Source organism: Habropoda laboriosa, unplaced genomic scaffold (assembly GCF_001263275.1).
Source record: "Habropoda laboriosa isolate 0110345459 unplaced genomic scaffold, ASM126327v1 scaffold67, whole genome shotgun sequence".
NCBI lineage: Eukaryota > Metazoa > Arthropoda > Insecta > Hymenoptera > Apidae > Habropoda > Habropoda laboriosa.
In genome coordinates, this window is record NW_017100242.1 from 5,183,703 (window position 1) to 5,194,451 (window position 10,749).

Sequence of the window (10,749 nt, forward strand, 5' to 3'; positions counted from 1 at the left end):
AAGTTTTGAGTTTAATGTATGGTAGGAGACATGTCGATAAAACCGCAGGAGGAAACTATTCTCAGAATTAAATAAATATTTACCAATAAATCTATAAAAATCTTTAAAAACTGTACAACTTCGTATTATTTTAATGGCAGTTCATCAATTTCACCCTTTTGTTTTCTATGGGTTATCATTAGACACATGTGTTAATATTCTATTTCTTACTAATTTATGTCTATGCATTTGAAAATGTTGAGATACTACAATTACAATACTAAACCTACAGTTATAATTTACATTAATGTATAACATTAAACAAATGATGTTCCATATTTTTGATCAAGGACATTAATTTCTGTAATAGAAAATGCGTGTATGCTGATCAAAAAATCTATGATCGTATATCGCTTTTTAAAATGTCGCGCCTTAATCTGCATCTGGCCTTTATTCGAATCTCACTTCAGTGCAATTCGTAATAAATATCAGCTGGAGAAGGAAACGCATGACTCCATCAAAGAATGGGATAAAGATAGCGGAAGAATAAAGATCAAGAACGAGGAAGTACGCGATCGTAGCAATGTGAGAAAGAGGAGCATGAACAGGAAACAGAGACAGAAGTGTGGTAGAGGTTAAAGAACACGTGTCGAGGTGAATCGAGAAATATCGACGTATTTTTTGACAATATACGCATTATTGCAGGTTACATATTTCGTTCATGATTATGTAATATTTTTGTCATTAGTAACGATCACGTTTTATCGATTGATCGTAAATTGTAGACGTTGACCGATATTCACATGTTTCCATGCTTCTGACAGAATTTTTCATTGATTTTAGCCCACAGCATGCGCGATGAAGCCGATAGTGTCTTGTTCAAACAAGAGCCAGTGCGTTTTGTGTACATCTCTCAGTGTCATTTTTTAATCGATGGTTTCACTCTAAAGGAAATCACTAATGTGCGTGAAAGTTCTATATGGAATAGATGAAAGATTTTCTGGCTTAAAGAAAATTTCTGATAGACTGGAGAGTACATCGATGAATATTTTAAATACCTCATTGGCGTAGTGCGCGCGCACGTGTTACTTCCTCCCTCGTGCTCCCTACACCGAGTACTGATAATTCATTAATTTATGATAAGTTAGCCTCTCGCCTACGACCCACATCCTCCCCTCCTCACCCCATAAATCATTTTCGCTGCTGACATTAATTGCACGCCGCCCCTTGTTACCAGGAGAAATGAGATTTTTTTAATTGGCAAATTTTTCACCGTCACTGACACTGTGCCACCCTCTCCTGGGTCTTACATTTCTCTTTTTTCGTGTTGCGATTGGGTCATGTGAAAAAATGTGTGCATTTTATGTAATATCAGAATAATGAAATTGTGCTGACAATTCGATATTTTCGATATTTACAGTTGCATGTATGATTATTTTTTCTAAATGTGATCAAGATAATATTGAGTATCTAACTCTTTCACGATAAATATCATTAATGAAAATTTTGTTTTCTAGTAATAGCAAAGCAACGAGTTTATATTCCAAAAGTAGATACAAGTTTATTTCTTTACTTTTGTTAAAATGTAGGATAAAAAAATAGCAGGATTTGACAGAATTCTTAAGTTATAAGGTACGAAGGATCCCTCAGTTTAAAAAAGAATGTGTATATTTAAATGCTCCTCAAATTATTAAGTAAGATGCAAATAAAGATATACAACAGGAAGTAAATATTGTTAAAAAATACCATCCAATACGAAATTACTAATCTAGGGAACTCATGGTTACTGATTATCTAATCTAAATTTGTTCTACTGATTTCAGAATTCAGAATTAAGATTCAGAATATTCTCAGAAAAAGCATCAAATTGAGCAATAAAAGTACACTTTACAGAAGTGTACCTAAGATGTTGTTACTTCGTTTAAACAAACAGGATATTTTTCTAAAAAACGATCCAGCTGATGTTCAAGCCGTATTGAAAACGACGCTCGTTTTTTCACATGGTTTATTAGATTTCGTAGCGAGTCGAATGGCGAAAGGTTAAAGAAGGATGCTGTCGCGGTGAGTTGTGTGAGCTCTAACTTGTCGGCGACATGTTTGGACTATGGACGTCACTTAAAGCTTAAACATGTAGTGCACGTGTTCCCCTTACAAAGCACGCCGTGGCACTGCTCCTTGGTATATACATTCCACCGATTCGAATCCCTAATCTACCCTCGGGCTATTCAGAAACTTCACATAAGTCAGGTACTTAAGGAGTCGCGGGCATTAGTGTAACGATATCGTATTGCATTTTTTCGCTTTTTTCCAAATCGAACGAGAACTACATAAACCATAACGTTCGTGTTACTTGAAGTACTTCATCTTTCACCGCAAATCCAACGAGACACTCAACTCTTCGATGAACAGGATCTTGAGGCGAAATAAGACTCTAGATGCAGAGAAATTTTATTTTTAAAAAATCTAACGAAGCAGGCGTGTTTTACGTAAAAACTATGAATTATGACATAAAACGACTGAAATTTGAAAAACAATGCTTAGATAGTTAATTATTAAATGGGTCATAAGTTGTTTCACCATGAAACTTGTGAAAATAACTTAAGTTAGCTTAGTTTTGTTATCTTAATGTTTCAAGATTGGATGAAAAACATTTCACTGTATTAAGTATCAAAAAGGCGGGACACTTTTTATCTCATAATGCTCCAAAGAGTTAAATGTGGAATGTAAATCGCGAAAATTGGCAACAACAGAGGAATTAGAACACTTTTACTGGGAAATAGAGCACTTTGTCGTTTTGGAAAAAGCGAGAATTTTTGAACGTTGATCTTGTATTGATATATTAGTTGGATTTATCTAACGTTGGGTAATTAAGAAAGATTAATAGCTTGCTCACGGTTATCTGCGTGGTAGTCAGTAATTAGTACGTTGCAACTGGTCAGATTAAGTTCTTCCCTAACAAGTTTCCGTAAATGATCGAAATGTCACGTGCTTGTACAGAAATTTACATAACTTTTGCTATCGCTATCTCGAACGGCAATTAGTCCTTTATCGAACGTTGGCACACACTTTTCTGGTTTTCGTTTTTACAGTCGTTCGTTTATACAAAGTATCTATAAAAATACGAAACTCGCAAACCTTTCTTCTATTCGAACTGTAACAGTGACTCGAACGATGATATTTAAATATTCAACTATAATTTTGCTTCTTAACCGGACGCTGCTAAGCGGCCTTAAGTTAACTATAAATCAGAAACGATTAAACTAAAATCCTTTATTCATGAGAACATAATTTAAGGCGTTCATGCGAACGGGATAACTGCTGAAAGCACCAGTCGAAAATGTCAAGGTAGGAATATTAATAGGCGACATGCATAAAATAATTTTCACTGAAAACAATATAAGCCGTGCTTTGTTGAACTCAATCTTCTATATAAATTTGTCGAATGTACTGAACGAGTAATAGAATTATTATAAAGTAATTTTGTGTACAATAAAGTAGGTACATTTGGAATTTAAAAGGTTCTTTTAAGTGCTAATACAAAAAGTTCAAAGGATATTGTATGTACCATACAAAATTTAGGTAAAATAATGAAAGGAAGTATTACATTCTTTACTTCTATTTTATATCTGTATCAGTATTTTCAATTGTACTTGATATTTCAGTCGTTTCATTTGAGATAACGAAAGCATTGACCTTCCGTAATTAAAATACCGTCGTTAATTGCTGTGCAAAAACTTTTCTAGAAGAAAGTATTTCCACGCAAAGAAACTTTAATTGCCAATGTTCATTTCAATAAGAACCTTCACAAATGAAAAAACGAGCTCGATACACTCAACCTACATTATACTTCAAATGCAATTAGCGTCTCTCCGACATACTTTTCAAAGGATTTCAAATCCTTCAATGCAAATAATTACTCTATACCGTGTATCTACACTGTAACTTTTTTTCTTAAATAACTAAATCTCCTTTTAAAGAGCCCGTCGTACATTTTCCAATCCCAGGTAAACCCTCTAAATCTTAAACAAAGCATTGTATAATACGTATACACATGTTCAGAATACAACACGATCAGAGGCAGCTGCGTGCATTGCGAATAGCCAGAGATTAAATGGAAATCCGTTTTCCACGGAAGTGGTATCAGTCGAAGGAGAAGAAACTTTGGTGTTCCGCTATCGAGAGGACCTTAACTCGATAAGTCTCCTCTCTGTGTATCTAAAGCGAGTTCATAATTCCAAACGCTTATCACAAATTGGTAAATTTACAGGCAAGCAGATGAAAGTGAAAGAAAGAAGGGCACAGTGTGCAGAAAAGCTGAAACGAGATCGAGGGAGGCTGAGTAGAATCGAAAGGACAAAACAGGCGTGAGACGTGTTCCTCGACGATTCCCAAAATTCCGGTTCTCCGGTTGAAAATTGATCTCCGCTCCTGAGACAAGAAGTAAAGACAGGATCGCGGAGGTTTTATTCGCGAGGGTTTTCGATCGACAAATCCAGATTTCACCGAAAGCCAGTATTTAAGATAATAAGGACATTTTTTCAAGAACACGTAATTAGCGGTGCCGGTAGAGTGGGAAACGTTAATTAGCACCGGCAGAGGTGCAAACCGTTATTAACGAAACTCGTACGTGGGTATACACTCAAACAAGCCGGTGTTCGCGTGTGCGTACGTCGATGAATTATTGTACCTGTAATTACGTAGCTGAAACCCGTAGTTTGTGTGTGTACAATCGTGGTATCGAGCGATATTCTAAAAGCGGTAAAACGGGTTAAATTCCTCGCAGGCTTCGAGAAATAATTTAATTACACCCGGCTAACGATAATTGCCGGAACGATAATTCGATGTTAACCCGCAGCCGGGCCGAACGAACGTACGTTTCCTCCGTGGCTCTCGCTGCTGCTGCTGCTGCTGCTTTCTTATTTCACGCATATACCCAACTTGTCGGGCTGGCGTTGCCGAGTTTCAATTATCCGACGAATAAAAAAGTTGCCAGTTCTTTCGTATAAATCATCGCTACGTTATTATGATTATCTTCTAATTTATGAAACCGTCCGGTTTTTCCATTCGCTCTCGGTACGACTTATCTGTAGTACTTCGGAACTTATTCCATCTTCTGTGCACCTCATCGTCACGCAACATCTACAGGCTATCGATTAACAATCACTTCGAAAATTTCTCATCTCCTCTGAAAGATCGCGACAAAGATCGTCGTCGGTGATATCTCCCAGGAGAGGAAAGTATGTAGGGGTTAGAAACAATTAAGCCACGTAAGAGAGTTCCAATCAGAAAGAACGCTAATACGTCGCCCGCAAGTTTCTCTTTCTCCGCGTTCTCCAACTCGCCCCTTCTACCTAACAGCGAGGTTCGGCTGTCTGATTACAGGGGAACACCGAAAGGAGATCCACGCACTGATCCCTGCTGTTTCTCTCTCCCGGCTTATTCTTCTTATCCCTCGTAATAATAATTACCAACACACGTACACACACACGTATGCAGACTTGGCGAGGCACACCGAGTGGAACGAGGCACCTAACAGCGGAGGAGAGCTGTGTCTAAAAGGTAAGGTCGCCGGCGCTGATGCTGGCTGGTGCTGGTTGGTGGTGGTGAGGGTTCACACGTGGAGTGATGTATGTCCCGTGTGAGGCAGGATGCGTAACACAGGTAGCCTATACGTCTTACATGCCCCGAGGCTTCCAAAGTCGGAGCCTTCTTGCTGCTCCTATCGTACACGTGGTGCCGCGTCCAACCGTAGGCGTGTGAGTGTGCGTGTGCGTGCCATGCGTGCATCTAGAAGAGACCGAATCATAGTCGTTCTCGCGGGAACACCATTTTATGGTGTTCGTGTTGTTTGTTCTGGTACAAGAGGAATATACAATATCTGGAGTACAGCATCACAGGCGTCGTTTCGAAATTTCGTGTTGCTTATGGATCGCGGTGTGTACACCTTCATTAGCCCAAAGATTCGAGTGATTATCAAGAGCATCGTTCCTCCTGCTAGGACGAATTGGGGCGAATCGTGCGATAAATTTGAACAGTTCTCTCGTAAAAATCACGAGGCGTGCGCGGTTATACACACGCGGGATGAAATTCGGAGGGCAAACTCGGCGTTGCAGCAGAAGTTACCACGACAAATTAGAGGGGCGTGAGAATATACCAGATTATGCCACTTAACTTTGATCGCGGTATCGAAGCACAGTTTAATGGCGCGGTAAGCTTTATCATATTGACACCAGCTTTAATAACGTGTAATTACGATTTTAAAGGGGGTTGTGCGCGTGCGTATTAGGACGTACGGTTACATTTAGGCATTCTTCTGCGATGATTATATGTGACTGAAATTCAAACGGCGAGGAGAAGAAGAATTTGTGAATCACCCACGAAAAATTGCATTATACACAGCTCAACTTCTCTTATTGCGAATGGATAAAATGAAAGTCAAAATTTAACAAATACCTTCGCGAGGAATAAATCCTAACTGTTGAAACTTAGGCGTCGTGGAGTATAAGGAAATGTTAATTTACGCGCACGGTAAAGGAGAATATTTTTTAATTTCACCTGCGATGAGCATGTTTCACCTGTGTAACACGCCAGTTTCTCCGCCTTTTGTTGTACATTCTTGTCCAGTGTTACATTGTTCTCCTCGCCGTTCAGATCAAGTACGTTAATTACGACGCGTCGCCGCGCGCCCGAAAAAGAAAAATCCCCTTTACGAGACACGCTGATATGCATAAAATTCGAGTGTGCATACTAAACGAGCGGTCCAGGTAGCTCGAAAAATTCTGCTGTGCAGTCGATGTACTTTGCCGATTTCGTTCAAGCGATGGCGCGCATCTTTGATACTTTGTTAAAAATTAGCAGTCGTTATAAGTCATCCAGGTGAAACCGTGCTCGTTTTTTCCTTTTAAACGGTCATCGTTCTCGATTCACCCCCGAAGCGTACGTAGCAGCACCAGATTCCCCTTGAAAATCACCGTTAGGTACCTTTTTTTTTTTCTCTCTCTTTGTGTAATATGTAAATCGTATCCTCCCCACTCTATTTCATAACGCTCGAGTTTTCGCGATGGTATTTAACGCGAGACCACTTCCACGACTCTCTCTCTCTGCCAATCTCGAGGTGATCCTGTTTTTCTGGCCGTTCAATCAGCAAACGGGGAAAAAGAAGTTTTGGGAATCACGGTGCGTATAAAGCATCGAGGCGCTAATCGATGCCTGACGCAGGAGTACTTGTATGTATGTATGTATGTATGTACGGTTGGGGCACGGTTGGTGAGGATCAGGGTCGTTAACACTGGTTCACGGCGGGTACATCGACGTCCAACGGGGGTCAGCACCTTCTTTTTTCGATTCTACATACGTACCGACGGATATACACATTGATTGCATTTTTGCGTCCGCGCCGGGTAATAATGCTAATTTGGTAAGTAGAAATGGGCATCAGCGGGCGGTCAGCCAGACCATGGAACACACGGTAGCACGGGCAGCGCTAATGCCTCGTTTTTGTCCTCTTCACTCCTCGGTTTACCTCCTCCTCCTCCTACTTCACCTCTTCCTCCTCCTCATTCTCCACCTCCACCACCCCTTTCGCCTCTTCGTTCTGCGCTGCCCAGTGCTCTCTGTTCCTTCGTTCTCCACCTTCTCGATCCTCAGATCTCTCCCCACCCTCCTCCTCCACCTCTTTTCCCCGCCGCCACTTCGGCGTTCTTCGTCAGACAAGCCGCCAGCTACGGCGGCAGGCGACATAATGACGGCCAGACCTCAAACCTCAAACTCCTAACTGAATCATGAGACCTTTGCTCGTCCGCACCCGGAGGACGGCTGACTCGCAGCGGCGCAGTTTCTCGATTTACCTCGCGGTAGAGCCGGCAGCGGCCCCGTCGTCGGCTCGTTTTGTATTTTTCCTTTCGGCGACTCTATCTCTCTCTCTTTCTCTGGGCCTGATGTTAATGTCGTATTGAATCGCAAACAGCTAAACAGCGAGAGGAGCACCGTCCCCGGACGAGAATCTTTCTCTCTTTTCCTGTCTTCTCCGCGTGGATTCTGTGCTTTCTTTTTGGACAGATAGAACGAGATAGATGCGATTCATTGACTGATTGCGCGGCTTTTTTTTTAGAGTTACTCCGATGAGATTTGGATGGAGAAAGGCGGCAGACGCGCGCGGTAGAATCATTCATGAGGTTTTATATTTATGTTCGCTTAGAGAATACCGCTGGTAGATGTTAGGGTATTCTAATGATAAGGATACGTTTTGCTTAATCTCGATATCAGACGAGCTTGCTATTTGTGTCACAATGCAATCGTGGTCAAGTATTCGTGGAACTGTTAATGTTCAAGTCTTGTTTGAAGTTGGAGTAGTGGTAAATGCATGGGAAAATAGGGAAGAGATATTTTAGAAGTGTTTTATTGTTCTGTGTAAGAAATAATATTAAAAGGCAAGTTCTTGAGCTACGGTTGATGCATTTAATAGTGATCACTTGAATCGACAAAGAAAATGTACCATAAAAGTACAAACAAAAGTAGAATATTCCTACTTACTACAAAAGTATAATTTATTTAAACTAAACACATATCAGTAAAAATATGTGTACTCGTTATATTACGAAATTCCAGACTAAATAGTTGTTTTTGGGATCTTAATAATTTTTTAACGACTCTTTAGATTTGCTTTACATTCAGTTAGTGTTTGGAGTTTATGGTCCAGACATGCTTCCTTTTAGAATTCTACCAAATTTTTGCAAAAACATCTATTCAGTTTAAATCTCAAGTCTCCACCATTTTCTTTTAATTATTATAGATATAATTTATTTAACATAATAATCTAATAGTAACTGAAAAGCAAACCATTTTCAGCAACCTCTTTGATGAAATGATCTTGCCAAATTTGATTATAAACAAAAAGGATCATGAAAGAAATTATTTTTCAATTGATGTCATAGTTAGTAAATTACGCTGCTTAAAATTTCGCCATCTCGAAACATTTTCTTCATTCCACTACTGTCAATCGAAAAACTTAAGCTAAATATACTTTATAAGTGAACTAAAATGCAATCCTACATTTAACGTGTTTCTCAGGGGGTGGATGTTGCTGGGGTAGGCCATTGAAAACTTTCTGAAAACCTTTATAATGGTTCCGATAAAAAGCACCCCTGTGGGACACATATGCTACAGTGGTTTTTCTTTCAAACCACAAGTCCGCTCAATCTCCTATTTGATTTCAGCGACAGGTAATCGATAAGTGTGCGATTGGCGTCCATTAGTTTGCCTTTCCATAAAATATGTTTCGTATTAGATATATTGTTTATTATTGTTGTCTGCAATGTTCAGATAAATGATAGAATTTTTTGAATTATGTAATTAATATAGTAAACTAGCTTTCAAAAATAAACTTTTAGCGTTCCTTTTGGAGATTGAAACTTTTTCCAGATTTTAGAAAAATTGATATAATAAATTTCTTTACTGATCGAATAAGACACAGACAACAAACTTTCTCACAATTTCGTTAGATAATCAAGCAACAATTCATTTGTCACGATACATTTTGTATCGACAGAGGTACTCTATATACTTCAAGGATAAACTTGAACCGCCCTGATGAAGATGGTTCCTTCCTAATGGCAGTCACGTACTTACAGTTCTCTCTCTCTCTCTCTCTCTCTCGGTCTGAAATGTCGAAGTCGATGAAGCTAGAGAGCTCCCTATCACACTGTAACTGTTACTGCTTAGGGGTTTTAAAAGGGGGTTGGAAGGACATTATGCCGACGAACGAAGAAAGGGACTGCTGCCTGGGATGTTAGAAGCGCGAAACTCTAACCACATACTGCGAAAAATATTGCGATATCACTTTCCTGTTTACACTAATAATTACAAGGGAAAATATATTGAAAAACATAGAGTAGCTAAGATTTGGTGACTTGTTAAAAGTATTCTAAACAGATTTTAACGAAGGATATTAAAGCTAGATTTTGTTATAATGATCCATATTAAAGGGAAATAAAGTGACAGAGCATTGACAAGTTATTGCAAATTATCACTCAACTTTACTTCGAGTTCTGGAGCTTTCAATTTAATATTAAATTAACAAGTGAATTTTCAAGAAATATATCAATAAAGATAGATAGCAAAGTTATAAATTCCGAAAGTTTATATCTACCTTTCAACTAATCAAACGAATTGCTCGTACCGCACAGTTACTCGAATCCGTGCAACAACAAACGCGTAACAAGCTTCATATTCTTGAACCTATTTGATCGCGGAATACCTTAAAACACGCCTCGTTATATCAGACACTTGACGAATACGTGTCACGAATTTGTGAGTAGTATAAAACGAAGGTTAAAGGAGAAGAAGCAGCGGTGATTCGAAGTCGCGGTAAGAAGACGCGTGACAATTCGCGCGCCATCCTTTAGAACGTGTCAATCGAGGAGTCTCGAGCTCGCGGAGCGGATCCTGTCGTCAGCTGGCTGATACTTGGTTCCCTTGGCGCGATGGAAGAAAGAAGACGGGCAACGTAAGAAAGGAGGAAAGACCGCATTTCTCGGAGCATGACGAGACGCATACCATTTTCGATATGGCACATACAGGAGGAGAACGGTGCCCAGGGAATTTTCACCGGCGAGTGTGTAGAATCCCGTGGAATAGCGACGATCAAAAACACCAGTTCGACGACAAAAGATGGAACGAAAGCGAAGGATGTAGGATGCCGCTTTAAGGCGAACCAAGTGAATGATAGCGAGGAACGGACGGGTGAAAAGAAAGAGGAGAGAAAAGGTAGAA